The following is a 14,821-nucleotide window of genomic DNA, read 5'->3' on the forward strand; positions in this document are numbered from 1 at the left end:
CTTCCACTCAAAATTTATTGATTGCCTACCATATATGCCATGTGAATCTGGGCCCTGGGAATAAAGCAACAAACCACACAACACTCTGCTTATGGACGTACAGTCTAAGCATTCCAAGACAAAGGGAGAGGGAAACACCAGAGAGCACATGGACCACACTTCTTAGGCAGAGGGTCCCTGGATGCAGTCAGCCTTGCCCACAAGGCGACAGTGAAGGAGGAAGAGCTTCTGTTACCAACAAAGGGAAAACCATGTGCCACAACCATGAGACTACATTGCTACAGATTGCAAGGAACGATGGGGAGCTCATGTGGCTGTAACAAACTTGGAAAAGCTGGGTCCCCAGAAGGACTGGGCTAGGCCTTGGACAGGAAGTTTTGGAGCAGTGTAGGGCCACATGGGACCCTTTGCTCATGTGAATATTCCTGATCCCTAATGTGCTTCTGAGTTTCACAGCAGAAATTCAGGCTAGGTGGACATGGAAGCAGGAGATGTTGCAATCAGTCAGCCCCAAGACCTGGGTTAGAATCCTGCTTCCATCACACACCTGACACTAAGTTGTTGCAGATACCTCAATGTACTCATGATGGGAATAATAAGCACTTTCTAGACTCTAGGGTCATTATGAGGACTAGAAGAGAGCATAATGGTAAAGAATAAAGAAACATTTACATAAATTCAAAAAAGGCAGAATGAATCAAAGGTGATAGCAGTCAGGATAGTAGTTATCTTGGGGATGTAATGACTGGGAAGGGGGCAAGGAGCTGCTGAATGCTGATCAGGTTCTATTTTTGGATCTGGTTGGTGATTAGATGACTATGTTCACTGTATGAAAATTCACAGAGATGGGCACTCACAATGTATATTTTTCTATGTTCATGTTCTGCTTCAATGAAACAGTTAAAAGAAGGTGCTAAAATCACATTTCCATGGTTCAAATTCTACCTTACTAACTACATGACCGTTGATCAAATGTCATAAGTTTTCTGGTTTCAGTATCTTAATTTTTGAAATGAGGAGAATCATATGACCTGTGCATTCGTATTTCTTATATTGTTATAAATGAAAGGCCTGAAGCTGTATACTTTAAAGAAGTTTGTTTAGCTCACAGTTTTGGAGACTGAAAGTCCAAGATTGGGCTGACCCATCTATTTAGACTCTGGCAAGGCCTTCTTGGCTACAGCAATCACATCATGGCAGAAGGCATCATGGTGGGGAAGTGGGCAAGAGGGAGCCACTGCATGGTGAGACAGAAAGCCAGGGACCAGGCTCACTCTTTCATAACAACCCACTCTCACAGGATTAACTGGCCTATGAGAACTACTTTAATATCTTCCCAGAGTAGTACCCACCAATGACCTACCCACCTCCCACCTTTTAAAGGTTCCATCACCTCCCAACATTGCTACACTAAGGACCAAGCTTCAAACACATGAATCCTTGTGAGACAAACCATAGCAACCTGTTGTTAGAAAGGTTAAATGAGTTAAGTCCTTTAAACAGTGTTTGCAACAATGTAAGCAATTGGGATTAGCCACTGCTTGTGATGATGATGATGATGAGGAGGAGGAGGAGGAGGAGGATATAAATATTCTAAAATATGGAGAGTGCACCCTGTTGGAACCTATCATTATTCTTATTATTACAACTTCATCATGGGTCAACTCAAATCAAGATAAAAATGTGTGTGATGCATACAGTTTAGAAGAAAGACCAGGACATGACGCAAACCTGGGCTGCTGCCCCTGCCTCTGAGCCATGTTTTCCACATCTGTAAAAAGGATAATTATTTTTACCACACACAGCATGGGATAAAATACTGCAAGTAACACTCTTCACACAGGGGCAAGCACCTAGGCACATTGCAAGTGTTCTCAGAGGGCTGGCTCCCAGGAACATCACTTTGACAAACAATAGATTTCCAGACTTGACAATTTGACAATTTTAGGGAGGCATCATTCATGTTCTTGCTAATTGATCTCTCTTGCCACACACAAGACAGTGCTATCATGGTGTCAGAATGGAAATCCCAGGCTGGCAAGTTCTGGAATTCTCTAAAATGCAAAGTAGGGAGGAGGGAGATTGTATCTTTATTTTCCCTAATCTCTAACTGAAACTCAGCATTTCCTTCCCTTGGAAGAAATAAACCACATTAATGTTAGTAGCACCTGTTACTTTGTCAGCAACAGAAATACAGATATTTGCATATTACATTACAGCTGTTGCAGACAGATATCTTCTTTGTTCATCATTACCTCAAAATTATAGCAATTTGATGCAATGATGGATTGTGTTCCTTAACACATAAATAAAGAAGCACAAAGGGTTACTACATCAAGAATATTTTGATAAACCCTATTTTCACATAATTTATTTTCATTGTCCCTCTAGGTATTGTATTTTGTGCATTAAAAAAAAACTATTCTGGGGTTGGGGTTGTGGCTCAGTGGTACAACATTTGCCTATCATGTGTGAGGCACTGGGTTTGATTCTCACTACCACATATAAATAAATAAAATAAAAGTCCATTTACAACTTAAAAAATGTTTTTCAAAGATAGATTCTGGGGCTGCAGTTGTAGCTCAGTGGTAGAATGCTCACCCGTACTTGTAAGGCACTGGGTTCAATCCTCAGCACCACATAAAAATACAATAAAATAAAGGTATTATGTTAACCTACAACTAAAAAAAAATTTTTTTTTTAAAAATCTATTCTGAGCTGAGAATGTTGGCACATGCCTGTAAATCCCAGCTCGGGAGGCTGAGGCTGAGGATGGCAAATTCAAGACTAGCCTGGGCAACTTAGCTAGACTCTGTCTCAAAAAAGCTCAGTGGTGGAGTGCCCCTGGATTCAATCCCCAGTTCTGCAAAAAGCAACAATAACAATAACAACAACAATCTATTCTGTGCTTACTAGCTATGTGACCCTCGGGCTTCAACAGATTTCAAAGAGGTCCACAGCACAAAAGAGGCTGAGATGGGGGGGCGGGGTCCAACTCAGAGTTGGTTCACTGCCAAAGTGAGATCCTGGAAGTATTCAAATACAAAGAAATGTGCTTCTATAATTTTCCATGAGGTATTCTCTCTCCACCTCCCAATTAGGCTGGATACTTTTATGGGAAGAACCTGGTCATTTTCATAAGAGACAGTGGCTTTGTGTACAAAAGGACACAGAACCCAGGATGGCTGTAGGCCAGGCAAATAAGGGGGAGTCTATATTTATACTTCAAGGAAGTGTGGAGCTGAGTGGGGTGGAGGCCCAGGTTTGAGGGGAATTGGAAGCTCCATGAAGGACTAGGGGTAGAAATAGATTGTCATGGACAACACTCTGCATTCCATTGTTTAGTTCATTACACATGGGCAACTACTGGTGCTAGACCCTGGGCACAGAGAGGATGCTGGAATAGCCCCACCCACCTCCTCCTGGGGCCCAGAGGTGTAGGAAGAAGGATTAAGAGGCTTCAGGCTCTAGATCAGACTAATGGAATCCCAACTCCCCATTTGCTGGCTCTGCAGCTTACATTTATCTCCGTTTCCTCATCTATAAAAATGGCGGAGAAATGAAGCACCTACCTGGAAGGATTTGGTGATTCAGTGAGCTGATGCATGCAGTTCTGTGGCTGGGAGGCACAGCTGCACATGCTGGCCTCATGATTCACACACAGCTTCAAGTCATCCCCCCACTTGGGAAGTCCCCAGAATTTGATGTACTTGTCCTGTCTTAGTTCTTCCCTGTCTTGGGTCCTTCTCTCTTGAGGGTCTGCTTTTTCTAGAGGACAAACAGATGGCAGTGAATTATCCAACGAATTACTCTCTCCTAAAGGCATTCAGCCTGGCTTGTCTTCTTGGGAAACAGGCCTGCGGCATCCCTGGAAAGATGCTCAGAGGGAGTGTCTCTCCAGCCCAGTGTGGACAACCCCAACACTCTCTCGCTTCTCCTTTCTCGAGACCATGCAGGGTGACCATGTTCATGATCCGGTGCTGCTGGCAGCTAGCCTCTTGGGTGAAATGCCAAAGTGGACTTTTCAGCAAATACTAGTCATGTGCTTATTTTAATGCATGAACACTTTTTTTTTTATCCTTAGTTGTTTTTAGTAGATCTGAATTTGTTCCATAAACCTGAACAGTGGAGAATGAATGATTCCACCTTCTTTATCTCTGCTTCATTCTCCACCCTATTGTGTCTAGAACAGTGTTTGGCACGGATAGATGTTCAGTAGTTTTATTTAAATTATTATTTGAATAGATGATACATCCACATGGGTTTTTTTTAATATTTATTTTTAGTTGTAGTTGGACACAATACCTTTACTTATATATTTATTTTTATGTGGTGCTGAGGATCCAACCCAGGGCTTCACACGTGCTAGTCGAGCACTTTACCGCTGAGCCCCCACATGGTTTTTAAAAATATAAAATATAAAAAAGTATCTGTAAAAATATTTTCTTCAAGTATTAACTCATTCCTGATCCTGGGTCTTTCCCACAGATCCTGTGTCTTTTTACTTGTTACTTGTTTCTGGATTGTTCTTCCTGGTTTTGTTTTGTTATGTTTTTTAGTGTATATCCAAATAAATAAATATTTTCCTATTCTCCTTCACTCTTTTTTCTTTTTTTTTTTTTTTTTTTTGAGACAATGTCTTAATATTTATCCTAGGCTGTCCCCAAACTCCTAGGATCAAGCAATCCTCCTGCCTTGGCCTTCCAAGTAGCTGGGACTACAGGTACATGCCACGGTCCCTGGCTTTTTTTCCTTTTTCCCACATGAAAGGTAGAATACTGTACAATGTTCTGCACCTTGCCTTGTAAAAAAAAAATTAACACATCTCAGAGCTCCTTCCAAAAAGTACACAGAGGAGTGCCATTCTTATCTATAACTACATAGTATTCTATTATATGCATGCATTTTAATTTTTGTAACAAGTCCCCCACTCATGATTACTTGGGTTGTTTCCAATCTTTTTTATTTCCAAAAATGCAGCCATGGATAACTTTATATAGACATGATTAAGCATAGAGCAAGTGCATCTATGAAGCACATTCCCAGAAGTGGGATCACTGACTCAAAGAGAATTTGCTTTTTTCATTTTGATAGATGTTGCCAAATTGCCTTTTTTAGGGGTTATATTGAGTTGTGCTCATTAAATATTGAATGAATGAATGAATGAATGAATGAATGGATAATAATATTTTCAAGATCAGTCATTTTGGGAACTCCCAGCACACAAGAAAAAAAAGGAAGGGGTCTGGTACTGGTCCAGAAAAATCACCAATTTTATTGTGATCCTTTTCACTCCTCAAGGCCACGGAGGGACTTCCTCTTGTCACTGTTCAAGCATAGCTGCTGGATAGGGAGGGTGGTATCCAGACATGTCCCCTTCAGCCATCCTTCCACCAAACACACACCGGATTTTGTGTTTTATTCACAGGACAAGGGCCAGGTATTGAGAACTTTCCAAGGACCCCTAGTGAGGTCTGAGACCTTGAAAAAAAAAAAAACAAAACAGAACAAAACTAGTGGTGGCTCCAAAATTCAAAAGGAGAAAATTATACAATTACAATGCATAAATGTGTAAGTAATTATCCATTCAGTGTCATCTTGTATCATCCTCATTTGGTATTCAGGAAAGTTTCATCATACATGAAAGTGGTTTGGAAGCCAGATGACTTTACCTTGCCGAAGTCTGGCTGGGCACAAATCACCGAGCTGCCACAAAGCACTTGTGTGTTCAAACAGGAAACTTTATTGCCCGAACTCCACCAGCACTGCACGCACACTCCCCTCCCCCCCAACTCTCCCCACTGTCTCACAGGCTCCGTGCTTCCCCCACTGGGACCCGCGAGAACTCAACACTCAATGGTAGTGGGCACCTGAGGCAGCAGGAACCACCCTATTCCCAGAGCCGCCCTATTCCCCCCCCACCCCAGCCACCCTATTGCCGGACAGCAGGGGTCCATAACATAACCATCACCATCTCAATGGCTTGCTGGCGTCACCTCTCAACCACTCCCTTCTGGCAGAACGCCATGCGTCATCCCCACTCGGCTGTGACCCTCAACATTACCTTATGAGAATTCTCCATCAAGCCAGAAGACTGCCAAGAAATCATTACCAATGTAAATTAAATGAATTCCTCAAAGCCAAATAATTTTAAAAGCAAAATCATAAAAGTAATCCTTTCCAAAAAAGCTTAAAGCAAAAACATACATATTTTTCATGTAAAATGTGGCCATGTCATTTAAAAATATAGAGTCAGCCTTGTGTACCCCAGGGCTCCCCATTAGCATATCCAACCAACCACAAGCAGAAAATGCAAAGGAAAAAAATGCATCTGTGCTTAATATGTATAAACTTTGTTTGGTCATTATCCCCTAAACAATGCAGTCTAACAATGATTTACAAAGTGTTCACATCTTATTAGGCATTGTAACTCATCCAGAGACGATTTAATATGATGCACATATGGGAGGTTGCATATAGGATGTATGCAAATACTACATTATTTTATTTAAGGGACATGAGCATCCTCAGCTTTTGGTACTCAATGAGGGCCTTGGAATCAGTCCTCTGGGGATATTTAGGGACACCTGTATTGTTATGTAGTGAAATGAGAACTCCAAAGAACCTACCATGGTATTAAAAACATTGCCACATACAACTCTCTCTCACCTTGGATGCTCTGGGCCTGTGGGTTCCTGACAACCCAGAGGAGAGGGAAACCATTTCTCAGATCAGAGAGGCACCCCCTGTTGATGTGCCTCTCCATCGCAGCAGCAAGATCAAAATGCAAACTAATTTCTCTATAAGTAATTCAGCTTCACTAGTAATCCTAAGTCTCATATAAAAAGGAAATTTTGCAGAATTGTGTGTTGTTTGCTCACAACAGTGAAGAAAAGATGCTCAGTTTTGGGATCAGTTTAGGGCTCACTGGGAAGATCAGGAGTTGAGAACCACACCTTGAGAAACCTTGTTCTACTGTCTCTCGGAGGCCAGGTGGCTGCAGTGTGGCCCAGCTGTGTAGGCATGGTGTTCCTGATAGCTTGAATAGCTGGGGCCCCAGGGTTGCCTCTCAGTCCTGTGCCTATTTTCCCTTTCCTCACTTCACAGCTGGGAAAATGGAGGCCCACAGTAAATCTTGAATGAATTTTGAAGCTTTACTGTGTGCCAAGTACATCAAATACATACTCATAATTTCCTTTCATCTTTATAGCGGGCATGCAAAGGTGGTATTACTGTCTGCATTATTTCTGATTATAAAGACAAAGAAATTGAGGCTCAGGGCAGGAAATGATCTATCCAAGACTGATGTCAGTGACAGGATCACTTTACCTTGCCTCCCTCCCTTCATGCTGCATCCACTTTCCACATCATTGCTCCTGCCATTGTCCCTGCTACCCAGGTTCTGAAAGTATTTTTAAAATGCACTGACTCAATGGGCTGGGGTTGTGGCTCAGCGGTGGAGTGCTCACCTAGCACATGTGAGGCCCTGGGTTCGATCCTCAGCACCACATAAAAATAAATAAATAAATAAAGGTATTGTACTAAAAATAAGTATTTAAAAAATGGACTGACTCAAAATTAACTCATGTTTAGTCCATCTAGTCAAAATTCAAAATAAATTTTAAAACATCTCACCATCCACTACTGTATTTGCTCCTTCTAGGTCTTATCTCTGCCTGTGGTCAGCATCCCCTGACTGCCTCCTGGGTTTGTTCCCCTGCATCTCTTTGCCTGCGTTAAGTACATTTTAAACTTCTTCCACACCATTTCACCCAACCAGGCAATGCCTGAACTTCTGCATTTAGAACAATGAATCTCTTCCAGCTTGCAGTGAAAAGCCCCATCTCCCACCCTGGACTCAGAGCGGGGTTCTAGCCCCTAATCTGTGTGTGTGTGTGAGAATAGGGAGATCGGGGTTGGATATGTGGTTGGGGGCTGGGGAGGGAGTGGTGAAGACAGATAGAATGTGGTGTCAGGCTCTGGGGACAGGGAATAGGAAAGACCTAGGGCCTCTGCCACTGCAGCCCATTGCCTCCCCTGGGCTCCAGGCCTCACCCGCTCCCCAGGTGGTGTGGCTCCCCCTAACTCCTGCGCAGGCCATTAAGCCCATGTCAACCTTCCACCCTCACCAGCTCCCAGGGAAAAAGAACCACAAGGTATGTAGATTTGCCTGCCAATTTGGTAGGGAAATAAAGCCCATTGGAAGCCAGAGTCCACATGGAGGGGCTCTGAGTCCTGGCTTCCTTGGCAAGACTCCTTCCCCTGAATCTTCCCACCTGCCTGGATCTTCTCATAGCAGGGGACAGGTCCAGTGCCCATAGGAGATCTCAGAGGCAAAAAGCAGGGGCTGGGGTGGCTTGTGGAAGGAATTAGCTGCCATTAAGATTTTTGCCATGGAGCCAGCCACAGTCTCTGATGCCAGTTATGCTGCGTCCACTGTTACTGTGGCCCATTACAAAGATACCAATTTGAAGTGCAAGCAGTTCTGGAGGTGCCTGGAGAAGTTGGGTGGGGGTGATGGACATGTTGACCAAATGTTGGTAGCCTTCTATGAAGAACCAGAGAAACCTAACAGTGCTTTGGATTTTTTAAAGCATCACTTAGGAGCTGCTACCCCAGAAAATTCAGAAATAAGAGTTGCTCCTCTTAGAATTGGCAGAAATGAAAGAGAAATATGAAGCTACTGTAGAAGAAAATAAAAAACTGAAAGCAAAGCTTGCTCAGTATGAACCACCTCAGGAGGGGAAGTATGCTGAATAGGATTCTTCTCAGTTGAAAAAGATACTGAAAAATAGGTTTTGTATGACTTGAATAGTTTGTATAGTATATAATCTTTCCTGAACAGATGCTATAAAACTGTTTTAATATGTTAAATTCACGCTTGAACTGTTATAAACACATATACTAAAAATCACCAATAAAAACTCAATATAACTTGCTTTGGGTCTTAAAAGCAGAAAAATCCAAAGTGAATCCTGAAAACAAAAAATTAAACAGCCATCTAATTCATTACCTTAAAAGATATCTATTTATTAGTCTGATTAGGAATAATGGTACTAGTTGTATTTTAGCCAAGGAAGATTAGCATAGAGGTATTCCTTGGTTTAGTTCAGAGTATGAGCATAGATAGAAACATTCTTGACAGTGAAGATGACAGTGTTTATATTCTCTTTAGGCAGCTGGAGAGATCTGTGTGACAAGATGCTTTTGCGTGGGTTCCCACAAATCATCTTCTCTTATTTATATAGTGCAGAATAAATAATTCTTCTTTGCCACCACTTTGCCTTAGATAACTGTGTGTGTGTGCCACTTTGGACTCTGATACCATGTTTTCCTTCTATGCAATCAAGCCCTATCTGATAATATTGTCTTGCTTTGCTGGGTGCTTTATTGGGTCCTAATTGAACATTAGCCTGTTTTTCAATTTGCCTAATAATGCAGTTACCCAGATTGTAATTTATATAATTTTAAACAGGATCACACTAATACCCTGCCTTACTTAGTTGCTTAGTTGAGCACAGAAGTAATATAAGATTCTGGTTCATGCACAAACTGGAATGAGAAGAGGAATGAGCCATATATCATGGGCAATGATGGGTTTAATTATATAGTGCTTTTTTCCCCCTCAAAGTATTTTTCTAATTTTGAATTCATTTTATCTTCATTATCCCTATGAAGTAAGTAGAACAAATATGAAGAAAGGTTGGGCGCTGAATTTTTAGGCCAAAGATTGATATTACTACAAACTATTTTCTAACCATAGAACCTTGGGCACTTCAGCTCTGAGATTCGCTTTCCTTATCTGTTAAATGAGAAGAATGTCTGTGCGGCTTACCTCACAGGGTTGTTGTGAGAGTCAAATGAGAATGTATGTGAAAGATCTGTAAATGGTAAATTAATGAAAAAAAAAAAAGATTTTGCTATGTGTCATGGACTTTGCCAAGTGTTTTCCATTCATTAGCTCACCTAAGCCTCAGGACAGCTCTAGGAGGTAGATGAAAAATTATGACCCACTGTACAGATGAGGAAGCTGAGGCACAAGGGAGGACCTCTGACTTCTCTCTAGTCCCCCCACCGGCACGCTCGTCCAGGATGTAGGCGTGGTGCAGGGTCCCCTTTCAGAGCAATGGAGATGGGTGTGGAAAGCCAATCCCCAGCTGAGTGTTTCCCTGTGAGAGCTGTTTGCTCCGGTCAAAGCACCTTGTGACTTACTGTCTCCTACCAACACTCTAGTGCTCACCTATTTGCAGGTCCAGTGTCCCCACTACTCCCCTCTTCACTTATCCCCCCATTAGGTCAACTTCCTTCACAAGTCTCTGGATTTAGCAAGGGCCTAGCAGGGCTGTATTGTGCCCCTACCCCAAGTTGCTAAGCTACCTCTGTGTCTCTGTCCCAGGGACAGAAGGCCTTCATTTGTGCCTTGGTGGGGTTGGTGGTGAGGGCAGCAGGGACCAGGGAAGATGCAATGTGTCACCCCAACGAAGTCAGGCTTACACGTAGTAGGCAGGCAAGTCCATAGTGTGGAGTGGAGCCCCCAGGAGACAGTTGGGTTGTGGTGGCTGGGAAAATCGAAAGGTCTTGGGCTTGAAGACTTGAAAGAACAGAGCCTCCACTGACACAGAGAGATTTGGGAAGAATGACCCCAGACCCTCACAGCTAGACCTCTTTTGACTGTTATGTTTCAGAGCAGGCAGGGGCAGGGCCCTAGGAGATCGCTTAGCTGTCCATCCACCCTATCAAAATACAGGTAGGAAATGGAGATGCACCAAGGTCACACAGCATTCAGGCTGATTTCCTCTCTGGGCTGTAAGCTCATTTCATGGCAGGCAACCAGTCTTCTACAGATGCAAAGGCAGTGCATAGCTGGTGCTTCTTCAGAGCCTCTGGGTACACCCCTCCCCTCTCTGGGGAAATTAGCCTAGGATGACTCACTGGCTCTGGGTTCCCCTGGGGTTTGTCCAAAGGCTGGCCATGTGGGAGTAAGTTCATTGCCCAAATTTCCCCTTTACAGTAAACAATGGCTACTTCCTCCTGGGTTGGCCACTTCCTTCTGGTCACTGGGTTCCTGAGAGTCTTGAGGGGACAGGGGTTCACATGGCATACAGGGCAGACCCTCTGACACTCAGGATACCTGCCCTGAACAAAGGAGAAGTGCACAGGTTCTGTAAAGCTGACCCTGGCCACTGGATGTTGAGTTTTAATCTGGGAGATCTCAGGAACTGCAAAGGTGACAGGCTATTTGCCTGGTCTGGATGTTTGTTCCTTCCAAAACTCATGTTGAAACTTAATCCCCAAAGTCATATGTCAATAGTGTGTGGAGGTGGGGCCTCTGGGAGGTAATTAGGTTAAATGAAACCCTAAGAGTGGGTCCCTAATCCAATGGGGCTGCAGCTCTATAAAAGAGGAGGAGAGACCTGAGCTAGGACTATTTCCCATGTGGTGCCCTGAGCTACCTTGACACTCTGCAAAGTGTTCCCACCAGGAAGAGGGACTTCATCAGATGTGGATGCCTGATCTTGAACTTCCCAGCCTTCAGAACTGTGAGCCAAATAAACCTTTATTCTTTATAAATTACTCAGCTGGTGGTGTTCTGTGATAGCAAGAGAAACAGGACTAAGACATCACCTAAGAAGGGTTCCAAGGAATGAAGAGTCACCAGAGATGGCTCAAAAATTTCCATGAAGGTCAGGGGTATAATCTGGTTTGAAACTGGGAAAACTGAAGCTACATTTGTTTAGCACTTTACAGTAACTATAAAACGTGTCCAAATTGAAGATGGAAGGACCTAAGAGAGCTCAGCTCCTGGCCCTAGGAATAAGAGGGTGAAATTGCAAAGGGTTCATTCATGAAATCACCAGCATCCCAGAGTAGCCCTAAAGAGTTGATGGGGTAAAGGGGTTGGGGAAGTCTGGAGGAGCAAGAGGGTGTTAGGGTTGACTCTAAAGACATAGGCTACTTCCCATAGCTCAGTGGGCTCAGGACTCTCCCGGGGACCTTCTGAGATATTGATTGCTGCTGGATTTGGGGTCTCTGTACTTTATACTTTTTCCCCCCATGTGCTAGGGCTTTAATCCCATGGCCTGCCCTACCAGTAAGCTACATTGCCAGCCCTACTTTGTACTCTTACAGAGGTCTCAGGCAGGCCTGTGACTACAGTCTCCTCAGAGGGGCACATTCTGGAGGGCAAAGGCCAGGCAGGGGCCAAATCAGTTTATCCCCAGGCAGATACTATAGTCTCAGAATCTGGGCCTGCCAGCTTTTGAGGGGCCTGTGAAATATCTGTGGTGTATGTATTGGCTTCAAAACCAGGGGGAAAATCAAAATCAAAATTAATTCACATTTTATTAAATGTCTATAAAGTAGAACATTATGTCCCCTTCCTAGGAATCATAAAATGCTGTTACCCTGGAAAAGGTTTGTAGGTTGGGTTTTTCTTCTCACTTGGCCTGAATTTCCATATAGACAGGATAATTACCAAGAAATCACAGATAATCAAAAATTTAAGTTAATAACTCACAGTCTTATAATATCAAGAGCATAATTATGGATATGACTTTGAACATTTTTAAAGCAAAAATTACCTATATTAATTTATTGTGGAATATGGGATCATTTTAATATGTTTACTATGATGTGAGATGTGGCCTCCAAAGGGAAGAAGGCAGGGACTTGACAATACTAAGAAACAGCTGCAGCTTCTTGCCATTAGTGACCCAGGAGGGAGAGAAGACTCAGATGCAGAGTCAGGCTGAGGCTCAGCTTGCCCACTGAGAAGCATAGACACCATCTTCAGGAGAAACCACAGGGTCCTTTGTCTGATACCATCTGCCAAGCCCCACCAACCCAGTTTTTCTCCCTGGGGAGGGGAGTTCATCCCCTCTGCCCATGAAGGATGACTTCCTCATGCCTTGCAGACCTCTGCCTCCACACGACACTCCAAGAGACTTGGTTCTTTCTTCTGGGACCACACAGGTCATGCCTACCCCTACTTTCTCTCAACTCACTGACAATGGAAATGGATTATACTCTGCTGCTGCTCCATGGCCTCCTAGCACCTCAGCCACAGACCTGCTTCTCCCAGCTCTGCCCATTTTCATAGTTTTCAAAGTCAAGCAAGCCAATTGGTCACAGCCCCTCTTATCCACAGAGTGAGGCTCAAATTGAACCTCTCATCAAGAGAACAATCCATTTGACTCCTGAAGTACCACATTATCTGGGCTCCTGTGCATGGGGGCTGGTTTGAGTCCTCTCGGAATCTGCTGATTGGGAAAGTCATCAATGTTATGGTATAATAATAGTAATAGTAATGATAATAACCTATAGGTACTGAGTGCTCATTATGTGTGAGGCACTGAGCTAACTAAACACTTCCACTAGCATTTCTCATGAAACCTTACAATAACAATAATGTGAGATAGCTTTCATTATCACCATTTTATAAATGAAAAGACTAAGGTTCAGAGAAGTCAAATAAATTTCCCAAGGTCACACCTCTGGTAAGTGGTACAGGTAGGAGACAAATCCCATCAGTCTGACTTTGGAACCTAGCACTTAACACTATACTGCATTGCGCTCAAAGAGAGCCTCAGGAAGCTTAGGTGGTGAGCACCCTCACTGTGGCCAGCCAGCCAGATCTCGACAAGTGTCAGAAAGGGATGTTCACATGGCTGCAGATACAGGGCCTTCAAATGGCTGGCTTGGGGGAGGCTCCAGTGCCTGCTCTTCCTATCTGTCTGTTCCAATTAGGCAGTTGTTTGAAATGTCCTTGTCCATCTCAAGAAGCTCAGATTTCCACCATCTTTTAGTGTGTCTGTGTGAAACATGCAAAACTGTGAAGAGGAGACAGTTGATTTGGCCTTCTCACAAATGTACTTCCTTCTCTCTTTGAATAAAGTGAACTTTTGTACTAACAGTTCCCTCTGTCTGGAATGTTTTCCCCTCTTCTCTGGTTGCCTTGTTCCCTCACATCAGCATCATTTACATTGCCACTAAGTGTCCCATCCTCAGACCTGCCTCCCCAGCTTAACCTATGGAGGTAACTTGCCATAACTCTCCTTCCCAAATTCATCCTTACCTTTGCTTTGCTTTATTACAAAACAATACTTTTTGCCTCTTGAGGTTGTTTTGAGAGTTCAAATGAATTAATACAGAAAGAACTGGTAAGGTTTCCTTGATTTTTGTTTGATGGTGCTGGGAACACAACCCAGGGCCTGCTGTATGTTAAACAAGTGCTCTACCACTCAGCTACATCCCAGACCAGTGCTGTTTTAAGTAGTAATCATTATTTAAATGTCATCAGACCATTTAGTCAACATAACATTTATTATGCGTATCTGCTTTTTTTTTTTTTAATGTGTATATTATCTTCCTCCTTTACCAGACTATAATCCCCATGATGGCTGGGAAATGATTGGCTTGTCATGGCTATATCGCCAGTGCTTGAAACCTTACCTGGCACATAGTAGGCACTCAATAAATATTTGTTAAATTCAATGAACGAACTGAGATGCAGAGAGGAAGGATATGCTTTGGCTTTCATTCAAGAACTCTACAAATATTTAATGGAGCACCCACTCAGTAGCAGGCAACAAGCTTTCTCATTTTTCACAATATTAAGTCTGTGACTCTTGCAGGGCAGAGTTTAAAAACTCCATTTAAAAACCAAGTTTTATATGGAGGTATAATTTACATAGAGTGCAATACTGTTTTGAGGTGGTTCTTGAGAAATGCATCCTCCGGTGGAATCCATGCTCCCATAAAGAAACAAACGTTGCTTCACCCAGGCAGGGCGAAGACTTGGACTCCCACGTTGCGTGAAAGC

General features: G+C 43.1%; 1 pseudogene; it reads left to right on the forward strand.

Annotated features, from left to right (window-relative positions):
- The first annotated feature begins 8,393 nt into the window (after positions 1-8,393).
- Positions 8,394-8,773, forward strand: LOC114081883 (c-Myc-binding protein pseudogene; annotated as a pseudogene).
- Positions 8,774-14,821: the final 6,048 nt, after the last annotated feature.

The sequence above is a fragment of the Marmota flaviventris genome, chromosome 2 (genome assembly GCF_047511675.1).
Source record: "Marmota flaviventris isolate mMarFla1 chromosome 2, mMarFla1.hap1, whole genome shotgun sequence".
Taxonomy (NCBI): domain Eukaryota; kingdom Metazoa; phylum Chordata; class Mammalia; order Rodentia; family Sciuridae; genus Marmota; species Marmota flaviventris.